The sequence below is a fragment of the Lissotriton helveticus genome, chromosome 12 (genome assembly GCF_964261635.1).
Source record: "Lissotriton helveticus chromosome 12, aLisHel1.1, whole genome shotgun sequence".
Classification (NCBI taxonomy): Eukaryota; Metazoa; Chordata; class Amphibia; order Caudata; family Salamandridae; genus Lissotriton; species Lissotriton helveticus.
In genome coordinates, this window is record NC_136073.1 from 681,739,168 (window position 1) to 681,765,091 (window position 25,924).

The following is a 25,924-nucleotide window of genomic DNA, read 5'->3' on the forward strand; positions in this document are numbered from 1 at the left end:
CAATTTTTGCAGACTGGCACTCATTCTTCCATGTCTGATATTTTCAGAGAGCAAAAGTGGGAAAACGCATAAAGGGGAAAGAAGGAGAAAGAGAAAGACGAAACACTGTCACAAAGGGAGAAAGCAGAAACCGACATGAGTGTGTTGAAGAGGCTGGGAGTGACTGGTAGTCAATTAAAGAGGCCTCAGGAGGATTGCAGACAACCAACTTTAAGATCCAGTGTGTCTGCGCCGGCCACGGGTGTCTTAGCATCCACACTTATTCTTCTACAAACTAAACACTGGTCAAAACCTTATGTTTATGACTAATTTACCTTTGTCAGAAGCCCCCTTAGCCACTTGTTTGTTCATGGCAGCCTACCTGGGTGACAAATGTGACTGCGGATACCTTCCCAAGAGTTCTCACAGCTCCAGCTCCTCCTCTTCTCATCCAGATTGCCTTGGTTTAAGCTCCCCAGGCACACACACCTGGCTGTCAGCACAAGGCTGTTGCCGGGCTGGTCTCTAAAATATATGCGTCAAGGCCCTATAGGGGTCAGATGAGGACATGTACCCCAATTAGTGCACCACAGGGACTCAAACTACACCTCAGTGATGATGTTATGCCCCACAAGACTGAAACATGTTTGGTCTGGAGATGATGAGAGCATACAGCATACTCGGACTAAGAATCGATGATGAATAAAGGACTACAAATACTTGAACACTCTGGTGCCACACTGGAGACCAACTCCTGAACACTGATGTGAAACAAAAACCTAATTACCAGAACTCTGTGAAGAACCAAAGGAGACCATCACAAATGTCTGAGGAAGGAAGGCGTTTAACCATACCTGTCTGAAGCAATCAAAGGAGAGCACCTATAGAGAAGCTGAGATCCTCTTGAGTCTGCTAAGGCTGGCAAAACTTTTGTAAGGAGAATGCTTAAACATGTTGTGAGATTGATGCTGATTTATGGCAAAAATGTGAAACACCATGTGAAGGACTTCCAGTACTAGAATACACTGTGACATAAAAAGTAGCTCGAATTTAAATATAAGTACAAGTGAAAAGGTTAAATTAAATGGGTGTACTCAAACCCTTTTTAGGTCTCGCCTGACCCAGCGCATGCACTGGTCTGGCGAGACTTTTAGTAAGGGCTTAAAAAAATGCTACCATGGTCGGCCTACAGCTTGTGTGTATGTGCGCGAGCGCACGCTTTCACGGCCACGTTACTTTTACGGCCGTGCCTTGCGTGCTTTTTGAAAAAAAAATATTTGCGCGCGCATAACTCCCGGGCTTGCTACTTTCACTTTTTCAGCATAGAAGGCGTTTGTTGAGCCTCCGTTGTAAGATGTGGAGTCTTGTATATCAGTAGGTATTATACCAATTTTTGGGGACAAAATCTGTGCGCGACAATCATGGTTATTAGTGCCTGGAATATGCTTTTCACTTTCAGATAAGGCAAGTTTCTCCGATTTTGAGCTGTGATGTGTTTCAGTGACTGTAAATTTAAACTCCTTGTTTTCCTAATCTGCTGTACATGCTGATCCACCTAGCATTTCAGGAGGAAATTATCCTGTTGGCGACCTCAAATAGAAAATGTATTGGACTGTACTTACCACCGCTGCTCGGCACACTACAGAGGACCTCTGAGCTAATTAGGAATAAGCACTTCGCTGCCACAGTTTGTCTCCAGAATTGTATCAGTGAATCGTCAGTCCACTCTGACCCATAGTTTGTGCTGATTTTAAACTCCCTCCTGCCCCGCCCCCCAAAAAAACTATGTTTTGGGTAGCTTGGTATTATACGTTGCCATTTAATGTTGGCTAATGGATGTGTATAACACGTGTACTTTGTCGAATAGTAAGCATATATTGTTATTGTAGGTAGAACCAATTCCCAGAGAGGTTTTTTGTTACATTTCCTCCTCTACCCCACTGAACTGTCATGCTGTGTTTCCACACACTTTTTGATCCATGGATTTTATTTTTGTTGCTTGCAGAGGATTGCTGGTATCTTATTGCGTGTAATTTGGGACCGTCTAGTATGGTATAAAACGATAGTACCTAGTGCTTCCATTGGAAAAGAAGTATTCACCTGGTGGCTGAAAAATGCAAACAGATTTTTTTAGTTTTAATAAAGGACTGGTGGCACTTCAGTACTGTCGATTGGAAACTCCTTGATGTGATACTGCCTATTTAAAGTCATATAAACATACATCCCCGCTGTTCATACACCTTTCGAGTTGCATTTGTATTTACATTTAATGTCAAAAGATGATGATCAATGTCTCTTGTCTGGATTTGCCAAGGCAGGTGATTTGAAAAAAGCATTATTTCTAGACATTTAAGATTCAGCCGAGTGCTCAGAAAATGAGATTTGTTAACATTTTAATGGATCTGAAGATTGATACATTTGGATTTTTCTAAAAGGATGTAAATACACTTTCGCTCAATACATTTGTGGTTTATATTAAAGTGTTGTCATTCTTTTTATAGATTTCGACAGACTACTTAAGAATAGTCCAGCATCAACTAAATGCCAACAGTAGAGAAGTATAGTGGTATCTCGTTTTTTACTACACAAGTCTTTCAATCGCTTCAGGCAGTGGGCGTTTACATACAGTTGCACAAGTCGCCCAAATCTAGGGTTTGTCATCTTCATTCCATCAGGGACTTGCTCCGTGCAACGGATGAATTGAACTGGTACAAACCATGGAGCATTGCACTTCAAAGATTTCTGGGCATCTAAATTGTGTGGCATATTTGGAGTATGCAGATCTTTCATTTAATGTAAACTGATTTATGATTCGAGAATTGTAGGTGGAGAATTGTAGCCTGTACAAGAATGCAAGGTGCTTCTATTTTTTTGCCTGTGATGCCGTAAGTATGGTGGCTTTCTGAATTCTGAAAATGTACATAGCAGGGCGCACAAACCTTCTGTCTGGACATATTGTCAAACTGAAGACGAGAGGTGCTGTCAGATTTAATATTTGGTCAGTATTCTCTAGGCCAGGGCAAAATGTAAAATGCGCCGTGTAATTTTGGGAATTTCATGTTGCGCTTGTTATACAACTTTCGAAATCACGCCATTTTTCCACTTAGTGGAATTGATTGACATTCACAATAAAAATCTTCTGGGATCCGAATGCAAGCAGCTGTTCACTGCTTTTATTAAATGTCCTTGCAGCGAAAATGGACGCGAGGAGACATTTAGTACTAAAATAGTGCAAAATATCAGATTTTTATTTTGCGTAGCTTTGCTGAAATTTCATTTAATTACACTGACACCCCTAGTTTTCTCTCACTTCCTCCCGTAGGAGGAATGAGTACATTTTCATCCTAACAGATGTTTTGTACACATGACCACTGATTGTGCTCATTTGGTTACACATTGCAATATTAAGCAGACAGATTGGTTGTATTGTGTAGCATCCATTCCAGTTTTCTTTTACAGTAACATTGCATTATGAAATTCTTTCTAAACAGTGTGGTGCATCTGTTTTGACTCCATCACTGTATGGTTATATTAGACGTTTTATTACTATTGCAGCATTTGCTCTTATTCTTTTTATGCTACAAATGGTGGTCAGGTTTTTTTGTGGCATTTTAACTTTGGCAAAAAAACCATTGGCATAGCCAATAGGTCTCACCTTTGGCGCCTTATAAGTGTTTAACCATGCAACAGTTAATGTTGTTGCACCAAGGATATTGTGCTGCATAACTAAATACTTATAGGGTCCTAAAAGCGAGACCTATTGGCTATGCCAATGCTTGTTCATATTGGGATATGGATGGTTCTGTGATCCGCTGGGCTGAGAGGTGCACCATGATTAAAATAGTTTAAGCTAATACATTTAATGGTGGCGTTTTACCACTCTCGGAGCATGGACATCAATTCACCAAAATGCCATGGGTAGTGGAAGTGACTTCACATACCCCTTGACCTTCACTTTCACTCACACAAACATATACATTAACACATACACACACACTGCCTACACATGCACACACTCCCTTTTACATAAACACGCTCAAAAATGCAAGCACGGACCCAACATACATACATTTAAAAGCATTTTTTTTTTTACTTACCTCAGCTGCCAGGGAAAGTCATATTCCATCTATTTGTACTCCATCTATACTACTATTATAAAGAGAGAACTGTGTCCTTTGAGCCAGGTAAACTCGAAAAGTACACCACCAATGAAAACACCCAAGACATCTTTGAAAACCTCAGGGCAAGCAGAAGGACATAGGCTATTAAAAATAAAAAATATACGTTGTTTAAAAAAATTTGAAATAAAAATGAAGTAGTCCCTTGCAAGTAGCGCCAGCCGCGACGTATGCGTGATGACATCATTTGCGTTTGCGCTGCCTGGCTACACTTCCTGAAATGGCGCCGAAGATCGCGACCTGCTGGGAGGAGCACTAGCCTCGATCAAAACAATCCCTCCAATTACAGACCTATCTCCCTACTTCCCTGGCTCAGCAAACTACTTGAGAAGTATGTCAATTCAGCCCTGACACACTTCTTAGAATCAAACGACATACTTGATTCCTCACAGACGGGTTTCCGGTCCCTTCACGGAACCGAAGCAGCCTTGGTCGCAGTGACGGAGGAGGCAAGAAGGATCCTGGACAACGGTGGGTCAGCAGCCATCGTTTTACTCGACCTTAGTGCCGCCTTCGACACTGTAAACCACAGGATTCTTCTCCATCGCCTCAGTAGTATAGGAATCAGGGGAACGGCACTCACCTGGCTGAGATCCTTTCTTACAGATCGATCTTTTCAGATATTTGAGAAAGACTTTACCTCCTCCATTAAACCCCTGAACTGTGGAGTGCCTCAGGGCTCCTCCCTGAGCCCCACCCTTTTTAATGTTTACCTCAGCCCTCTGGCCGACGTCGTCCGCCCCTTTGGAGTGAAAATTATCTCCTATGCGGACGACACACAGCTGGTGGTGGCGCTAGACCCCCCTCTTAATTCCAACCACAGCTTATACAAATGTTTGGAAGCAGTCGCCGCCTGGATGTCGGCCTCCTGCTTAAAACTAAACGGGTAGAAAACAGAGAAATCCATCGATTCCATCTGGCCCCTGTGCCTAGGCTGTACCCCGGAACCCAAAGAACAAATCAAAAGCCTCGGCATCTGGCTAGACAAAACACTCAGCTTTAACCACCAGGCAACTAAGCTTGCTGCCACATGCTTTGGACTCCTGAGGCTACTTCGCAAAATCCTCCCTCTCCTCCTGCTCCACTCAAGACGGATCATGATCCAAGGACTGATTCTCTCTCGTCTTGACTGCGGAAATGCCCTTTACCTTGGAGCCCCACAGTCCACGCTCAATAGACTCCAAATTGTCCAAAACTGCGCCGCCAAGACCCTCCTCGACGACTCTCAGTTAAAGCCCGACTGAAAGAGCTCCACTGGCTCCCTGTGAAATCGAGGATTGAATTCAAGGTCATGTGTATTGCCCATCGCTCTTACTGGGGAACAGGCCCTGCGATCAACCGCCTCCTGGTAAATGCCTATCATCCCAATCGTCTCCTCAGATCTGGGACGGCTTGTCTCATCACAGTGCCGCGTATAAAAAGAGCCAGGTGTGGAGGCCGGTCGCTCTCCCACAACCTAGCCAAAATCTGGAACACCCTCCCCCTCTCAATCAGATCTGAGCCTAAACTACTTACCTTCCGTAAACTCCTTGAAACCTGGCTTTTTAATAATTCCTCCTTTAAGTAACCTTCTTGAGAACTCCGTCTAAATCCAGCGCGCTCCGCTTTAGCCCAACCTCTGTAGCGCTGGGACGCCCCTGGGTAGCCATCGCCCTTTATAAATTATTTTTTCATTTCATTTTTCATTTCATTTAATTTCATTTCAGGAGTGCCGCGGCCCTGCTCGCTGCTGGGCGAAGTGGCGGCCTGTGCGGGCGGGGCGCCTGGAGCGGGACCGGCGGCTCAGGTAAGGATCAGGCTCTCCGGGACACGGGCGGGAGGGGGTCGGGAGGGGGCCGGGGGCGGGAGGGGGCAGGGGTCGGGAGTGCACGCAAGCCTCAAATGCCGCCCCCAGCACCTTTCTGCCCCAGGCAACGCTGGGGCGGGCTGCTAGTTTATTAATACACTAACAGCGAATAATGTCATATTCCCTATTAGTTTAATGAAAAATTGACAAAAACGAGGTGAGTGAAGACCCCGCCGACGTCTATAAGGACGAGCTGCTTCTGTTCTTGCCACTTATTTTGCCCCTGCTGATGCTAAGGCTCGCAAATGGTGCCAGGGGTTGCAAGGGGCATGCAAGGGGTCGCAGCAACGACCCCTAAATGACATCCATGTCTCAGAAATGTTTCTTGAAGGGATGGAATGAATCCAGGGCAGATTCGTGTCTTGCTGCTATTTTTGGGGATTCCATTTCTTCCTTGATCTGCACTTTCCTATACAGGAGTCTTGCTAGCCCTTAGAAGTATTCATGCATAAGACTTTCTTTATTCATGGTAGGATGCTCTGAGACTCGTCCTCTCTCTTATCTAATTCACTTACTATCATCCTTGTGTACAACATGTGTGAGAAGTTGGCCTGATGTGCAGTGCTCACTATTCTAGTGATCACTATATATCAGTCCAAACAACCCTTATTGATGATTGGTTGTAAGTCAACCTTATAGACCAGCTATCCTAGTAGCATGGATACGAGCAGTCTAAGGCTAAGACTCTAGAGGGCGTGTTAAGCCAGCTGTTTTACCATCACATTACCCCTTGAACACCCAGTGAAAGGACACCACACAAGTTGTTATGAAAATAAACAGTGTATTTATTTATAACAAGACTACCCTGGCTCTTTATGAGACAGGGAGCTAAGCACACAACAAAACTCTTACGAAAATACTTTTAAGTTAGCACGTTACACAAATGCCCGAGGGGCACGAAAAACCATATACGCTAAAAGTGGAATGCGAATTACTAGCAGGTAAGTAACAGTTCTAATAGGCTTTGGAATCGCTAGGACTGGACTAGGGAATCGTTAGATTACTACTAGGAGGCCTAGGGGACTCGGGTGCAGAGTGTGCACTCTCACGCGGGATGCGGGACAAAGTCTATGGAAGCTAGAATTCACAAAGTTAGTGTTCACGGGCGAACCCGACCTGGTAGGGAGAAAACGACAGTGGATCCTGACCCTTGGATAGTGAGGCTACGCTGGGACACCGGAGTGCCGAAGTTACCTAGCCCAGGGGCTGCAGCTGCATAGGTCTGAAAAGACGTCGGGGATCTCGTTGCCGGACCAGGAGCCTGGAAGGAAGAAGTTGCTGGCAGGCGACCAGTGAAGGAAAGTTCGATGGATCCAAGCCTGGATCAAGGAAGAAGAAAACCTGAAAGCAGAGGGGACCAAGTTCTTGAATCACTAGCCAGTGATTAGGTGGGCACCAGGATGGCACCGGGCGAAGTCACCGCAGTCAGGTGAGTGGGCACTGCTGGGCTCTGCAGTCTCTCGGACCAGGAGGCGTTGTCGGCGACCAGGATGGAGGTGCGAGCTGTCCCACGAAGGATGAAGTCGTTGGCGTCGAAGTTACCCAGGATTGGGCAACAAGCCTTGGCTAATTCAAGCCCACGCGGTGGACTCAAAATGGCGTCTTGAGTGGACCAGGAGGGTCCAGGGTGCTCCTCTTCTGGAAGGGAGCAAGGGCCAGTCTGGAGCAACCAGACCAGCAGCAGAAATGTCGTCGGGCGTCGTCAGGAAGGCCACAAGCCAACGGGCTAGTAGCCAAACAACGCGGTGAGCAGCGGAAAGCAGAAGGGCCCCACGCAGATCGTGGAGATGCTGGGGGGCTGCACTTCGGAGCTGGAGCTGCTCAGAGTCGGGGCTTCTCGGACCCCAAAGCACTCACCAGTAGATTACTCGGCGGGCTTGCTGGAAAGAAGTCGTGCAGTCTTGCAGATGGCCGGTCCCTTGAGGTCTCGTCGCACCCACGGTTCTCAGCTGGGCTGTAGAGGTGGGTAGAGGTCAGAGGTGCCAGGGAAGCCGGTTCTCGTCGAGCTGGGCAGTCGGATTCCGGAGGAAGGACTTACAGCAGACCGCAGTGTTCTTGGATGGTGCCTGCGGATGCAGGGTGACTACTCCTTAGTCACAAGGGAGAAATCTTAGGAAGAAGTCTTGAGTTCCTTTCGCAGAAAGTAGTTTCAGGATTCAAAGATGATCTGATTTGGAAGGGGGCCAGTCTCTACCTTTATCCTGTAAAAAGGGGCTGGCACGCGACTAAGTCCTGCCCTATGGGTGGGACTAGGAGGGGGGTGGTTACACCCACTTCCTTGGCGGGCTTTTCCCCAGCACAGGGTCTGGAGTGACCCTGGAACTGGTTCCAGCCAGCCTATGCACAGTGAGCACCGGGGTGCCACGTGCAGTCACCTTCCTCTAAAGCCCTGCCTACCTACAATACACAAAACCCTGTCTGGGACGGTGCTGGCACCGCCCCTGGCAGGAAACCCTTTGTCCTTATCTCCTGCTCTGGGAGGACTCCCAGCAGCAGAAGGGCAGACTTGTGTCTCGGTGGCAGCATCCATTTTGTGGATGCTAAGGCTCTGTCTGACTTTTAACCGGGTTATAGGTTACAGGCATGTCGTGTCCCTCTAGAAGGGTGGAATGCTAACCCCGTCGCCAGAATTGGCGAGGGGTTAGTATTCCAATTCGTATGACACCTTACTCGACATGTTTTGATAAAGCGATACCAGAGTTGGCACATAACCGCGAGGATTATAATGCACTTAAGAGTATATGGTATGCGATATCATGGAAACGGCTAAGGGATGGATCCCGAAAGCCGCAGACAGGCTCAGCTCATGCTAGAGCACCATCTCACACGATTCCAAGCACTCTGCCTTCAGGATTGTTAAGGCCTGCTATAGGAGTGACTGATAGGAGATCTGTGTGTCCATTTTTAGGGTTAGATATAGGTATACTATATCTAAAGCAAAGGGTGAGTACACCACCTTGCCCCAGCTGTCGTGCAGCCAGTTGTGTCAGTTTTAGTTAGTCAATCCAGGGGTGGCATAATACATGCTTCAGCCCCTGGGAGACTTCTGGGTGCACCTCAGCCCTGGGTACAGGGACTTGGAGAGGGCCCAGTGCCAATTCAGTACCTGAGTACAATTTGGATAGAGAGAACAGCTAGGCTGTGGGTCTGATTAGCAGGCCCACAGCCAGGGAAAGTCGTAAACCAGTGCAGCAAAAAGCAAAAATCTGGGTGATCATAGGATTGCAGACCCTACTCTCCTACATGACCCCCCCCCCCAAACTTTGGGACAATAAGCTAACCTTGACCAGGTGAGTCTTCTTGCTCTAAGTGGAAATACCTGGAGAGCCCATCAGCATTGCTGTGATCAGTCCCAGGTCTATGCTCCACTGTAAAATCCATCCCCTGTAGGGAAATGGACCACCTAAGCAGTTTGGGGTTTTCACCCTTCATCTGATTTAGCCACAAGAGGGGCTTATGGTCTGTCTGAATGGTGAAGTGAGTGCCAAACAAGTAGGCCCTCAGCTTCTTCAGGGCCCAGACCACAGCAAAGGCCTCCCTCTCAATAGCTGACCAATTTTTCTCTCTGGGTGTCAACCTCCTACTAATGAAAGCAATAGGCTGATCATTACCATCAAAATTCAGTTGAGACAGAACAGCTCCCACACCCAACTCAGAAGCATCTGTTTGGACAATGAATGGCTTGGAGTAATCTGGACTCTTGAGGATAGGTGCTGTGCACATGGCCTGCTTTAGGTCATTGAATGCTTTCTGACAGCTTGCTGTCCACTGAACTTTCTTTGGCATCTTTTTGCTTGTCAGGTCATTAAGGGGGGTCACTATGGACCCATAATTTCTGACAAACTTCCTATAGTACCCAGTCAGGCCCAAGAAAGCTCGAACCTGAGTCTGGGTGATTGGAGGAGTCCAGTCCTTGATGGCCTGTATCTTACTCTCCAGTGGCTGAACCTGGCCTCCACCTACAAGGTGGCCCAGGTATACAACCTGTGACTGCCCTATCTGGCACTTGGTGGCCTTGATAGTGAGGCCTGCCTTTTGCAGGGCCTCTAACACTTTCCTCAGGTGGACCAGGTGATCCTCCCAGGTGGAGCTAAAGACAGCAATATCGTCAAGATAAGCTGCACAGAAGTCATCCAGCCCAGTGAGGACTTGATTCACCAACCTTTGGAAGGTGGCAGGTGCATTTTTCAGTCCAAAGGGCATTACCACAAATTGATAATGCCCTCCAGGGGTAGAAAATGCTGTCTTAGGTTTGGCTTCCTCAGCTAACCTGATTTGCCAATACCCAGCTGTCAAATCAAATGTGCTTAAGAAGTTGGCAGAAGCCAATCTATCTATAAGCTCATCTGCTCTTGGTATTGGGTGGGCATCAGTCTTAGTGACTGCATTGAGGCCTCTGTAGTCTACGCAAAACCTCATCTCTCTCTTACCACCCTGGGTGTGAGGCTTTGGCACTAGAACTACTGGGCTAGCCCAAGGGCTATCTGAGGGCTCAATGACTCCCAGTTCCAACATTTTCTGCACTTCAGTTTTGATGCAGTCTCTAACATGATCAGGCTGCCTGTAGATTTTACTCTTGACAGGCAGACTGTCTCCAGTGTCAACATCATGGGTACACCAATCAGTTTGGCTGGGTGTCAGAGAGAACATATGTCGAAAGGATTGCAGAACTTGCCTGCAATCCTGTTGCTGATGTTCAGTGAGGCTGCCACAAAAGACAACACCATCAACTGACCCATCATCAGGATTCTGAGTGAGCAGGTCTGGGAGAGGGTCACTCTCTTCCTCCTGTCCCTCATCTGTGGCCATGAGCAAGCTCATGTCCTTCCTGTCAACATATGCCTTGAGCCTGTTAACATGGAGCACTCTGAGAGGGCTCCTGGGAGTTCCAAGGTCCACCAAGTAGGTAACCTCTCCCTTTTGCTCAATGATGGTGTGGGGCCCAGACCATTTGTCTTTCAGAGCTGCTGGGGCCACTGGCTCCAGCACCCACACCTTCTGTCCTGGCTGGTACACAGTCAGTACAGCCTTTTGGTCATGCCAAGCTTTTTGAAGTTCCTGGCTGGCCTCAAGGTTTTTAGATGCCTTCTCCATATACTCAGCCATCCTGGAGCGGAGACCAAGTACATAGTCCACTATGTTGGTTGCAGGCTTTTTGAGAGGTCTCTCCCATCCTTCCTTCACCAAACACAGGGGTCCTCTTACAGGATGCCCATACAGAAGCTCAAAAGGGCTGTAGCCAACCCCCTTCTGTGGGACCTCTCTGTAAGCAAACAAGAGGCAGGGGATCAGGACATCCCATCTTCTCCTAAGAGGTTCAGGTAGTCCATGAATCATCCCTTTCAGGGTCCTGTTGAATCTCTCAACAAGCCCATTGCATTGTGGATGATAGGGTGTGGTGAACTTGTAGTTCACACCACACTCTTTCCACATGGCAGTCAGATATCCTGACATGAAGTTTGTACCTCTGTCAGAAACGACCTCCTTAGGGAAACCCACTCTGGAGAACACTCCAACTAGGGCTCTTGCCACTACAGGGGCTGTAGTGGTCCTAAGGGGAATAGCCTCAGGATACCTGGTGGCATGGTCCACCACCACCAGTATAAACTTGTGTCCTGATGCTGTCTGGGGTTCCATTGGACCAACAATGTCAATCCCCACTCTTTCAAAGGGAACCCCCACCACAGGTAGTGGTATGAGGGGGGCCTTTGTTGTGCCACCTGACTTACCACTGGCTTGGCAAGTGACACATGAGCGACAAAACTCCTTGGTATTCTCATTCATATGGGGCCAGTGAAAGTGTGAGACAAGCCTGTCCCAAGTCTTTGTCTGACCTAAATGACCTGAAAGGGGAATCTCATGGGCCAAGGTGAGAAGGAAACCTCTCAGAGACAAGGGGATGACCAGCCTCCTGGTTGCACCAGGCTTGGGGTCTCTTGACTCAGAGTACAGGAGTCCATCTTCCCAGTATACCCTGTGGGCACCTGTGGCATTCCCTGCAGCCTCAGCAGCAGCCTGCTGTCTGAGGGGTTCAAGGGAAGGGCAGCTCAACTGTTCCTTCCCCAGGTCTGCTCTGGAGGGTCCCCCTGAGCCCAGAAACTCAACTTGATCAAGTTCAAGCTCTTTAGGCTCAGTTTCCCTCAGCTCTTCTAGATCAGCCTCCTCAGAGACTTGATCCTCAACCTGGGGCAAGGGGGAAGGCAAAGCCTTACCCTTACTGCTCTTCTTCTTGGAAGGTGTCTGGTCCATAATTTCAGGATCCAGCACCTGTTCAGTGGGGCATCTTCTGGCCTGTGACCTAGTCACAGCAAGCACATGTGCTGGCAAGCCTAACATCTCCATGTGAGTCCTCTGCTCCACTTCTGACCATTGTGATGACTCCAAATCATTGCCCAACAAACAATCAACTGGGAGGTCTGAACTGACTACAACTTTCTTTTGTCCCTTCACTCCACCCCAGGAGAAAGCTACAATTGCCACACTATGACTAGTAGTGACATTGCTGGCATTGGTCACCAGGAAATCAGTACCTGGCATGATCTGTCCAGGGTCCACAAAGTTAGGTGTCACCATGGTGACACTGGCACAAGTGTCCCTATAGGCCTGAGCCATCTTGCCATTAATCAAAGGTGTCTGCCTGTATTTGCCCAAAGTATTGGGACTTATTTCAGGGGACATATCCATATCCCCTGTACAGACAAGGACAGCCTGAGTGAGTGTGCCAACTAAGTTGTCAGACCCCTCAGTACCCAAGGTTAACCCAACTAATGCCTTGGGAGTGACACTACCACTACTGACTGTACTAGGGGGTGCAGTTGCTTTAGGAGCTGTAGTGGCAGGAGTTTGTCCTCCTCCTCTTTTGGTGCACTCACTAAACCAGTGAGATTTACTTTTGCAGTACTGGCACCACCTTTTTGACTGGCCTTCTTGAGTCTTCTTCTTCTGGGAAGCCTGACCCCCACCCTCTTTGGTTTGTTGGGGACCTGGTGAAGACTTCTGGTCATTTTGCTCATTCTTAACATTACCCTTCTGGTCTGCTTTCTTCTGACCACCCTGGTTCTGGTTCTGGTTCTGCTTGATCCTTGTCCTGACCCATTTGTCTGCCTTCTTTCCCAATTCTTGGGGAGAGGTCAGATCTGAATCAACAAGGTGCTGGTGCAGCAACTGGTTCTGACAATTGTTCAAAATTTGTTCTCTCATCATTAGATTATACAATCCTGTGTAATCTGTAACCTTGCTACCCAGCAACCAGCCCTCCAAAGCCTTAGTGGCACAATCCACAAAATCAGACCAGTCCTGAGACTGAGTTTTCTGGGTGTCTCTGAACAGCAACCTGTACTGCTCAGTGGTTAAACCAAACCCATCAACCAGTGTATTCTTCAGGACCTGGTAATTGTTAGCATCCTCCACTCTTGTAGTGAGGAGCTTATCTCTACCTTTACCATCAAAGGAGAGCCACAGTATAGCTGCCCACTGACTCTGGGGAATGTTCTGCACAGTGCAGGCCCTCTCCAGAGCAGCCATCCATTTCTGGATGTCATCCCCTTGCTTAAAGGGGGGCACTATTTTAGTCAGGTGTTTAGTATCTAAACCCTTCTCTCTATCTCTTGGGAGATTGCTGCCACCAGTGGGAGCTAGCCCACTCATCTGCTGCTCTCTTGCCAGGGCAAGCTTCTCTTTGGCCAGGGCAATTTCTTCCCTTTCAATCCTCAGTTCAGCTTGTCTCATCCTAGCCTCATGCTCCTTTCTCTGAGGGGAAGTAAATCTCCTCTGTGGAGGATTCCTTCTCCCCTGAGAAGAGGCATTAGAGTGCAGAGATCTATTGGAGTCCCTAGAAAGAGATCTATCTCTCCTAACTCCAAGGTTAGGCCCACTTCGGGTTAGTACTGGGGGGCCCCCAGATCCTAGCCCAAGTAAGTCTAAGTTGGTCCTAGTTAGCCTTCTGACTACCTCAAGACCCTTGTCTACCTCATCCCCAGAGAGTACCTCCTGATCCTCCTCCTCAACTGCTGAATCAGTGTTGTGGAGATCTGGATCCCCAGAGGTTCCCTCTAAGGCTGGCATGTTCTCATGTAACTGAGAAAGCTTTCTGGCATCATATGTCTCTAAGAGACCTATCAGAAAGGAAGTGGTGGGGTTAGACCCCTGCTTCAGTTTTCTGGAGACACAGATCTGTCTCATCTCATGAAAGCTGAGAGCTGCATATCTTGAAGTGACCTGTGGAGGGTCAACACTGACCAGGGGAGTCTCAGTAGAGTCCTCCTGAGTCGACATGCTTTTCTAGTGAGGTGTAAGTGGTGCACTTACCTACACTATATGTTTACCTACTGATCCCTTGCTAGAGTTGTAGTTTAGGGTGTGCTAGGCCCTAGGAGCTACAACAGCTGGTTCAGTAGAACTCAGAGTATTCTAAGCTAAGTTATATGTACCTTTAGTACTTATGTGATCTTTCACAAGATATTCTTAGGATATGTGTGGTAAAACAACAGCAAGCTCAAATCCCAACCGCTGCTCACCAATGTGAGAAGTTGGCCTGATGTGCAGTGCTCACTATTCTAGTGATCACTATATATCAGTCCAAACAACCCTTATTGATGATTGGTTGTAAGTCAACCTTATAGACCAGCTATCCTAGTAGCATGGATACGAGCAGTCTAAGGCTAAGACTCTAGAGGGCGTGTTAAGCCAGCTGTTTTACCATCACATTACCCCTTGAACACCCAGTGAAAGGACACCACACAAGTTGTTATGAAAATAAACAGTGTATTTATTTATAACAAGACTACCCTGGCTCTTTATGAGACAGGGAGCTAAGCACACAACAAAACTCTTACGAAAATACTTTTAAGTTAGCACGTTACACAAATGCCCGAGGGGCACGAAAAACCATATACGCTAAAAGTGGAATGCGAATTACTAGCAGGTAAGTAACAGTTCTAATAGGCTTTGGAATCGCTAGGACTGGACTAGGGAATCGTTAGATTACTACTAGGAGGCCTAGGGGACTCGGGTGCAGAGTGTGCACTCTCACGCGGGATGCGGGACAAAGTCTATGGAAGCTAGAATTCACAAAGTTAGTGTTCACGGGCGAACCCGACCTGGTAGGGAGAAAACGACAGTGGATCCTGACCCTTGGATAGTGAGGCTACGCTGGGACACCGGAGTGCCGAAGTTACCTAGCCCAGGGGCTGCAGCTGCATAGGTCTGAAAAGACGTCGGGGATCTCGTTGCCGGACCAGGAGCCTGGAAGGAAGAAGTTGCTGGCAGGCGACCAGTGAAGGAAAGTTCGATGGATCCAAGCCTGGATCAAGGAAGAAGAAAACCTGAAAGCAGAGGGGACCAAGTTCTTGAATCACTAGCCAGTGATTAAGTGGGCACCAGGATGGCACCGGGCGAAGTCACCGCAGTCAGGTGAGTGGGCACTGCTGGGCTCTGCAGTCTCTCGGACCAGGAGGCGTTGTCGGCGACCAGGATGGAGGTGCGAGCTGTCCCACGAAGGATGAAGTCGTTGGCGTCGAAGTTACCCAGGATTGGGCAACAAGCCTTGGCTAATTCAAGCCCACGCGGTGGACTCAAAATGGCGTCTTGAGTGGACCAGGAGGGTCCAGGGTGCTCCTCTTCTGGAAGGGAGCAAGGGCCAGTCTGGAGCAACCAGACCAGCAGCAGAAATGTCGTCGGGCGTCGTCAGGAAGGCCACAAGCCAACGGGCTAGTAGCCAAACAACGCGGTGAGCAGCGGAAAGCAGAAGGGCCCCACGCAGATCGTGGAGATGCTGGGGGGCTGCACTTCGGAGCTGGAGCTGCTCAGAGTCGGGGCTTCTCGGACCCCAAAGCACTCACCAGTAGATTACTCGGCGGGCTTGCTGGAAAGAAGTCGTGCAGTCTTGCAGATGGCCGGTCCCTTGAGGTCTCGTCGCACCCACGGTTCTCAGCTGGGCTGTAGAGGTGGGTAGAGGTCAGAGGTGCCAGGGAAGCCGGTTCTCGTCGAGCTGGGCAGTCGGATTCCGGAGGAAGGACTTACAGCAGACCGCAGTGTTCTTGGATGGTGCCTGCGGATGCAGGGTGACTACTCCTTAGTCACAAGGGAGAAATCTTAGGAAGAAGTCTTGAGTTCCTTTCGCAGAAAGTAGTTTCAGGATTCAAAGATGATCTGATTTGGAAGGGGGCCAGTCTCTACCTTTATCCTGTAAAAAGGGGCTGGCACGCGACTAAGTCCTGCCCTATGGGTGGGACTAGGAGGGGGGTGGTTACACCCACTTCCTTGGCGGGCTTTTCCCCAGCACAGGGTCTGGAGTGACCCTGGAACTGGTTCCAGCCAGCCTATGCACAGTGAGCACCGGGGTGCCACGTGCAGTCACCTTCCTCTAAAGCCCTGCCTACCTACAATACACAAAACCCTGTCTGGGACGGTGCTGGCACCGCCCCTGGCAGGAAACCCTTTGTCCTTATCTCCTGCTCTGGGAGGACTCCCAGCAGCAGGAGGGCAGACTTGTGTCTCGGTGGCAGCATCCATTTTGTGGATGCTAAGGCTCTGTCTGACTTTTAACCGGGTTATAGGTTACAGGCATGTCGTGTCCCTCTAGAAGGGTGGAATGCTAACCCCGTCGCCAGAATTGGCGAGGGGTTAGTATTCCAATTCGTATGACACCTTACTCGACATGTTTTGATAAAGCGATACCAGAGTTGGCACATAACCGCGAGGATTATAATGCACTTAAGAGTATATGGTATGCGATATCATGGAAACGGCTAAGGGATGGATCCCGAAAGCCGCAGACAGGCTCAGCTCATGCTAGAGCACCATCTCACACGATTCCAAGCACTCTGCCTTCAGGATTGTTAAGGCCTGCTATAGGAGTGACTGATAGGAGATCTGTGTGTCCATTTTTAGGGTTAGATATAGGTATACTATATCTAAAGCAAAGGGTGAGTACACCACCTTGCCCCAGCTGTCGTGCAGCCAGTTGTGTCAGTTTTAGTTAGTCAATCCAGGGGTGGCATAATACATGCTTCAGCCCCTGGGAGACTTCTGGGTGCACCTCAGCCCTGGGTACAGGGACTTGGAGAGGGCCCAGTGCCAATTCAGTACCTGAGTACAATTTGGATAGAGAGAACAGCTAGGCTGTGGGTCTGATTAGCAGGCCCACAGCCAGGGAAAGTCGTAAACCAGTGCAGCAAAAAGCAAAAATCTGGGTGATCATAGGATTGCAGACCCTACTCTCCTACAACATGTATCTGTTGTCTATAGATCAGAGGAGCCAAATGGAACAAATGTATATGTTCCCTTCAACTTTGGATGATAAGACAAACCCCTCACTTTGTCCGACACATCCTAGGGGCTATGGCATTGATTTTGAATCCTGGAGACCGGATTTCTAATCCCAGATTTGGCACTTGACCATTAAAACTTATTCTGAGCCAGTCCCTTTATCTTCTTTCTCCATCAATTGTAAAAATGTGTAATGCAAAAAAACAAATGTAAATTGTACTGTCTGGTACTGTCCCAATTACATACTGCATCTCTTAACATCATATCCTGACCTGATTTTTAAATTCTGGCTTCTAACTAGAGCTCCCTCAAACCGGTCCCACCCTACCCATACACACATTACTTATTTGATACAGCACCTCATGAGTGAGGCACTTTTCATGCACATAGATCTTCTCTGTAAGGTGAGACTTTAGCTAGGTATCTGGCACTAGCTATATGAAATACCTGGAATAAAAGTATTGCCAGCCATGTAACGATGGTTGCAGTAACTGCCCCTCTCCGCCCCAGCCCCTTGACGTCTCTGTTACAGGTATAAGAAGATGCGTGCATAAAATTCTTGTTGCAATGGAGAAAGGTTTATATGCACTTTCCTCACTGTGTGTGGGACTGTGGTTAGAATGGTAAATCAGATCCCACTTTTTGTATGCCCCTTTTTGGTTGTATAGAGGAGGCTTGTAAGGAGCATATGAAATAATTTGGCCAATTGTCACTGGGATCCGTTTTGTATTTGCTACATCTAAGTGGCACCTGAGATAGATGGTTGAAAAGAGTCCTGACAGCAAATTTGAATTGCAGGGCTCCTCTGAGACCTTCCGGGGATCTTTGGTAGGGGTCAGAATTGCATGTGGAGAACAGAAGACCGAGGACCCCTTTGGAGCTAATGATTTTCCCTTAGTTTTTTCCTGGTCCTGGTTTTCTGTAAAGGCTACCCCTCACAGGTTAACAGATATTTAAGTGGTACAGCCTACCTTTCTCTTGTACCCATTTTTGGGATTTTTCCTACCTAGAGATTCCCATCTCCCACCCATACCTTCATGCTTGCACCTTGTATCAAAGACCTTGGCTGAACCAGTCTGAGTGGAAAAAGCAAAATGGCAGAAGGGGTCAGAACAGGTCTCAGACCCAACTGTTGGCAAACACAACTACTATGTGCAACTGTAGCATATAGAGGCAAAAGCTTCCACCCACAGTGTTAATATTTCTCTGCCAGAAACCGGGGAATCCACACTCGTGGCGACTAGAGAACTATTTTGTGCTCCAGGGTTGGGGTAACCACCCGCACCTCCACTTGTCAGGGTCAGGACTAAACATGGAAACTTCAACAAGATTGCCCGGAGGGTTTATTAGACCCAGCTTCAAAAGATCTGGTTAAAGCTATGGTGGGGCATTGGAAGTGCCCTGCACATGGAAGACGCTGCTCAGAATAGGAGGGCCATGAAGGAGCTGAGGTGTGACGAGTCGAAGAAGCCCACTGCTGCTTCAGAGAAGGACCTGCACCGCTATGTAAGGATAGGGCCTGCGGATCTCAAAGTAGCCCCAGAAGCTAAGTGGAACTGCATGGACAGAGTATTGAGGAACTGGTCTCTAGTTGAGTTCTGCTGCAGTTTTGAGCAGAACAAAACGCCAAGATGTCACATAGCAAGTCAAAAAAACGTTTTTTCTGCAATACTGCCATAAAAGCACAATAAGAAATCACATCGTTTTAAGAAAAGACGTAAGATAGCTTTTTACATGGTGTAATCAATTTCAGTAATTGTTTTTTACACATTTAAACCCTTGGTAACAGAGGCTATGCAATATAAAAAGAGAAGAACTCCACCGCTTGCGTTTGGGCCTAGGGGACTTTTAGGGAGGGACAAGTAGATAGCAGTCTTTAAAATCAGATTAAAATACTACCATCGTAAAAAATAGTAAAAATTTAGATGTTAAAAAAGTAAATAAGCTAGCGTAAAAGGTTAAAAATTACAGCATCGATTAATACCTTTTGGAGTTGGGAAATTCACCATTAGGAAAGCGACGCACATTAATTTTTTTTTTATTTTAACATTTTTATTGAAACAATATAGGACAATCGGCAATCAATAGAGACAAACATTGTGTGCAAAAAATTGATCATCACATTCGGCACAACAAGAATCCCCACATAAAACCAGCAGTTTGATGTACATTTCAAATGATATACGTTTTTGTCTCTGCCCTCCCTTGCTTCATTCTTCAGTTTCACTTCCCCCATCCATTGTAGGTGGTTCACACAAATTACCTCTATATTTATTCTAAGCCCCCCATACTTTTTCCCACTTTCGGGGGCACCCTCGGTGCAGGTACACTGTCCTTTCTGCCATCATAGCGGCATCTAAATCCAGGCACCAATCCCTCAGTGTCGGCACTCCCTCTGCCCCCCAATATTTTGCTATATTGCGTTTGCCGTGCATCATACTCAGCGTTGCCCATTCCTGAGCGGGGTGTGAGAGGTCATTTGGTTCCCATAAATTCAAAAGACAACATCTGGGCTCTGGGAGAAGCGTCTCCTCGACTACCTGCGATATGGTTCTCATAATTTTAATCCAGTACCCTGCAATCTTGGGGCATTGCCATACTGTGTGATAGAATGTTCCTACCTCCCCACAACCCCGGCACATTAATTCTTAATCCAAAGATCTCACTAAACATCTGCGCTTACACCACATAGCAAATAAGAATTTCGCTATGGCAACGACAACAACCGGATACGTGTCATACTTTAGTAATCTATAAACCTCTCTGTAGTTCCTTGCTCCTAAATTCTTACAGAGTTGAAGAATCCATTTTGATCTGGACAAACGGTATGCTCGACAAAAAAAGATCACATGGATCTTCTTTCTCGTTGCACCCGAGACATAAAAGTTTGTTAGCTCCCACCCACATATTAGTAAATGCAAAAAGGGGGAGCGTCCCGTGCCTGAATTGGACAAACAGTTTCTTGGCTACAAGGGGTTGTATCATATCTAAAGCTGGCTCCAGAGTATAAGGCAATTTAACATCCAGAAATCTAAAGGTTAAACTTGATGACTCTGTTGTTTGCATGATTATTGTCAATCTGGATTCCTTCAAGGCAGAGGTTAATAATTTTTTAGAGATAGCAGTACAAGTCTCCTCTGGGGCAGACCACAGGTCACTTCTACCTGTTTTACAAGCAGTTTCCCTAATGAATGACAACCAGGGGATCTTACCCGCCCCCAAGGTTGACATGGCCGACTTCAGTTCTTCTCTATAGTCCACCAACTCCGGCGTACTCCATAACAGACGCCAATAGAGTAGTGGACGGGGGGCAATCAGGTCAGCGATGGGACGAATTCCCAAGTCCATCCTCAATGGGATTAACGGGGTACTCTGGGGTAAGCCCAGTAAGTTCCTTAAAAGCGATTTTCCGTGACAGTCAAACTATTAGTTGAGCAGTGGCCCCGAAGTTCTGCGCCATATAAGGAAACAGCCCTTATCTGAACCCTATATATTTCAGCTGGTGGGCCAATGACTTTAGCTGCACAACTACTATACACTTTCAAAATTCCCCCACTGGCTTGAGTTAATTTTAGGTTCGCCTTAGAGATCTGTGGACCCCATTCCATTCTCTCATTCAAAGTGAGACCCAAATAATCAAAAACTTGCACCCGTTCAAGGGATCTTAAATCCATTTTGGGGTGGGGACAGTTGGTGGAATCTGCATGAAAGACCAAAACGCGCTAAATTCATCTAGGACACGCTGCATCCCCATAGGTGTTTTAGACAGGAGCAGCGTGTCATGCGCAAACATTAATGCTGGAATTCTACGGTTAGCAAGCTTTGGCGAGTCTATATCTTTGACAGCTAAAAGGTCAATAATAATCCCTTTTTTAAAAAAAAATATCTTTATTCACAACTGCAGAACCTGAAATGGAACATTACAGTAAATATTTGTAGTACAACAGCTGGTGTTTTGTTTTTTCACCCCTGTGCATATTTCCCCACCCCACAATATTAAGTCCAACAGAGGACATCCGTGTGAATGATACACAATAACTTCCATATTGTCCCGATAACATCGGCATCATGGGAATACACAATAATACTGTCCAAACATCCCGTTGCCCACCCTCTTACTTACGTTAACTACCCGTCTCCCAGTGGTCTATCAATTACATCCATCTAAAAGAAAGTTGAGCTCCTCCGGCTACCTTAGGTGTCAGTGCATGCTGAATCATGGAATGGTATAGTGTATGGCGTAAAGGAATCTGGGGTTCTCAGTCCCTTGCAATACTGCTTGTGACCCCTCCCACTCATCCCTCTGGTCCGTGGTCCGCTGCCTGGGTTAGGTCCACACTCTCCAGTGTGCTGAGTATAACCTCCCAATCCAGGGAGATGGGGAATTTCCGTTGACCCTGTACTTCTTCCCTCCTAAGTGTTGCCCCCTCAGCTCTTCCCCACTTAAGGACCTCTGCCTGCCATAGGTGTGTCCCGGGCGGTCTAGGAGATTTCCATCTCATCGTTATTGCCCGAAGTGCCAATAATAATGCTAGGTCTAGTAATTTCAGTTGGGCTTTCAATGTCTTAGGCCTTTTGCGCAACCCCAGTAAACAGTACATCGCTTCTTCCGACACCGGTAGGTTCGTGACCGTTCTCAGTGTCCGGCACACCCCCATCCAGTACTCACGGAGTCGTGGACATGACCACATCATATGGAGGAACCCGGCCTCTTCCTCTCCACATCGCGGGCAGTTGTGGGGAGAGTCCGGGAAAATTTAATGTAACCGTTTGGGGGTCAGGTATGCCCTGTGTAAAAGCATGACCTGGATAAATCTGAACCGGGCATTGTGTGATACCCGCCTGGGGTGTTCCTGTATCGTGATCCAGTCCCTTTCTGACAGCGCCTGGTCTATGTCTTGCGCCCAGGTTTGCAGAAGCGCGGTGAGTGAGACTGCAGCGTGCGCCCTGACCCCGTGTACAGCCACCTTACTAGATGTCCTCCCAGTCCCAAGGGATACAATAGGTGGACTAATTCATGCTGAGGGGGTTGGAGGCGTTGAGGTGCCCATCTGTGTTGTACATAGTGTGTGACAGTGGCATGTAACAGGTACAGTCGGGGAGGGGCACCAGTGACCTGCAAGAAGGCCTCATGAGTAAGTAGGTTGTCGTCTCCGAAGAAATCACCAACTCCCACCACCCCTGCCTCCTGCCATGGGCGTAGCACTCTGTCCGTAAGTCTGCCTTGTGGCGTCGGGATACCCAACAAAGGGATGTTTGCCGCATACGCCCCAGCTGAGGACGTGTATGCTAGGGCCTTCCGCCAGCACATCAGAGCCGTACGGAGGAGCGGGTGGCATTCCGCCGGAAATAATAAGCCCATTTAGGAAGAGGGAGAAAAGAGTTGGTGCGAACACACAACCTTTCTCACTCCCTTCTCTACCGGGAATGGCGCAGAGAGTTCCCCGCTTTTCCCAAATCTTATTTTAGCAAATGACCCTTCATGTAAGCGTTTAAGCTAATGACAAAGATAGACAGTGGCCCCCATTTCAAGCAAAAAATCCCACAATTGGTCTCTATCTACCATATCAAATGCGGATTTAAGGTCCACAAACGTTAGATAGAGAGAACCTCCCTCCAGCAATATCGTTTTTCCAGTAGATTAATTGAAGTCTAAACAACTGGTCTATAGTGGAGGTTTTAGACCTAAAACCCGCTTGCAGAGTAGTAAGTATATTATCGTCATCCATTCAACTCTGCAGTCTTCCCAGGAGGACCAGAGCAAAGATCTTTTGAGTTACATCGATAAGGCTTATTGGCCTATAGTTTGCCGGATCTAAGGGAGAGCCTTTTTATGGATGGAAATAATCTCCGCACCTGCCCACGTTTGCGGGGGTGTCAGGCCACGAAGAATTGCATTAAATAGACACTGCAGAGAGGGAACCCATACCACCAATTCAGATTTAAACAGGTCTCCAGGGATCCTATCCAACCCGGGTGCCTTATTTGGGAGAACTTTCGACAGGGCCACTGAAACGTCAGCCAGTGAATAAAGGGGTATATCTACCTGCGGTACAGAGATAAGATCAATGGTCGACAGCCCCGTCGGAATATCTTCTACTCGAGGCTTGGAATACAACGGTTCAAAATGAGAGCGCCAAACCTCCTCCCCAAGGTTTGGTTCGATGGCACTCATGCCATCGGTCGTTCCATTTTTTACCAAGTTCCAGAATCCTCTAGTATCCTTATCCTCTAGGGCTTTCTGTATCGCCTGCCATCTGTCAATTTCCCATTCTGCTTTTGCTTCTAAAATACATTTTTTAAAAGATGCTCTAGCCCCCCTTATTCGTACTGTGTCACCCTGTCGCAAGTGGGTCAGGAGGGCTTTCTTTGCCTCTTTACATGCCCTATTATACCAGAGGTTATTAGTTCTGTTAGGGTTTTTTTACGGGTTGATACACTATAAAAGAACGGTGCTAGAGTATTGACCATAGGCACATGGTTTTCCCCCAGCGCTTCTAACAAATCGATGGCACCATTACTATCTGCAAGTACACTTGCCTCAACTAAAAAAAGGTAAAATTGAATTACACAGGGACGCCTTCGCCTCTGGAGATTGCAAAAAGGTGCCCCAACGAATCCTTTTGCCTCCATCAACAGAAAGCAATGCAGGGGAAGGGGAGGTCGTCGCAGCCTGCACCTCTGCCGAATGCTGCCACTCCAAGGTGACAACTAACGGGTTGTGATCACTTTCGGCACGTGGGTGTACTAGGAAGTTTACAATCCTATACCACATCTCCACGTTGATCATGATATAATCTATTGCGGAGGAATAACCTATCCTCTCAAAAGTGTTTTTCCCTGGGTTATCAGCAGATAGGCGACCATTACATGCTCTCAGGGAATAACTGAGAGTAAGGGTGGTCAGTTGCAAAGCTAGAGGGGTCCAAGCCCTTACTGGGTAGTGGTTACACACTGGGATTCCCCACGACGAATCCTCATCACTCGTAACAGAGTCATAAGCAGTATTCAAGGGTTCAAAGTGGCAATTGAAGTCCCCACCGATGATGGGAACAACTCTATCCGGTAACATAGAAAGAAGAGAAAAAAGGTGGTCTAACACCTGCGAAGTCTGACCATACCTAACCGGGCGGGAGTAAACATTAATAATAGCCACCTTTGGAAAATTAGAGAGTGAGAGAATAATACAAAGGATATCAGGGCATTTAGTTTCAATATCCTAACTGTACAGTCTAGGTGCACACCAACCCAGATACCCATCCCACCCGATAACCTTCCCCTCGCACCCTGTACCGCAGGTTTACAATATGAGACAAACCCCACTCTGTACATGTGCTTCAGTGCCCATGTTTCCTGAAAGAGACAAATCTCATGCATATCCACGAATTCACCCCAATCGGGAAGATCCATTTTGGCACTCAGGCCAGCTATATTCCAGGAGAGAATCTTTAGGCCCTGTGCTATGGGTACCTTGTTACATTGAGGGTCTAAAGTAGAATGCGCTATCTCAAGCTGCATGGACAGGTCTTCCTCATTGTCAGAGACAGTAGTTTCGACAATGTCCTCACAATGACGAGAAACAGACCTGTTGAGATTCTCTATTGCGGCCATAACATTGCCCAACTCTACCACATGTGCAGGAACCTTGTTTACCTGCTGACCTCGGACTCCTGGAACCTGGTTTAGTGGGGTGGAGTTCCTACTATAGATCCCAATAAAATTAGCCCTTACCATGTCCAACAGTACACAACCTTGATCAGTCAATCCCATAGACAGTTTCTTAGTTGCAACTTCCCTATTTATTATTGGTGATGGCTCTTGGGTCACAACACCCTCTTCTGGGCTATTGGTACATAGCAGATGGACCACGGGAGTTGGATAGTGGCTTCTGATGGATTGTCAATCAACCTGGTCTAAAATGCTAAATCTACTACTAGTGGGAAAGATAGCTAGTAGAGAAGAGTCATAGAAACAATGCCCATTAGAAAAGCTTCCTACCTGCGCTCTCAAGTCCCTTCCTGCCCAATTTTCCCGTAACCCACTCCTTCCCTCAGCTAAAGGCTGAAGAGGGGATGGGGGATAAAAATGTAACAGGAGGGAATGAATCCGAGTTGAGGCCCACGTCGGCTTCCAATGACAGATATGCTCTACCACCCGCCTGTCCCTAAAATTAATCAAAATACAGTCGCCCTCAATATCTTTTGCTCTTTGACCCACCCAGTTGACTCTGGACAAATAGAATTTCACTGTGTACCTGCGGGGGAAGTGGCCTATTAGAATTCAACCAGTGAATGCATTTGTTTTTAAACTCAAAGTAAGACTCCTCCCTGTCATGATCCAGGGATGGAACGCCAGCAAGCACAACAACATACGGAGTCGAGGCAGGGGTTAAATCTAAGTTTGGCAAACGCGGTTTCTTAGTGCCCCGGTTCATCAAGCTCATATGCGAAGCATGGGTTTCAATTCTTTGGCCAATTACAGATGCTACACCACCCTCAGGTTCGGTCGAAACCACTCCATCTATATTCTTAATATTATTTACCCCCACAGATGGCATACAGGTTGGGTCTATAGTTTTCGGAGCCCCAGCGCTCCTACTACAGGCGGCTGGAGGTAAATTGGACTGGGCTGGGGGGGTGAGCTAGGGGGTAGG

The 25,924-nt window shown here is 47.5% G+C and overlaps 1 protein-coding gene across 4 annotated transcripts in view; it reads left to right on the top strand.

Annotated features, from left to right (window-relative positions):
- LOC144799177 (C-type lectin domain family 18 member A-like) overlaps nucleotides 1-25,924 on the top strand; it is a 901,971-nt gene that overhangs the window by 531,376 nt on the left and 344,671 nt on the right. The window lies entirely within an intron of this gene.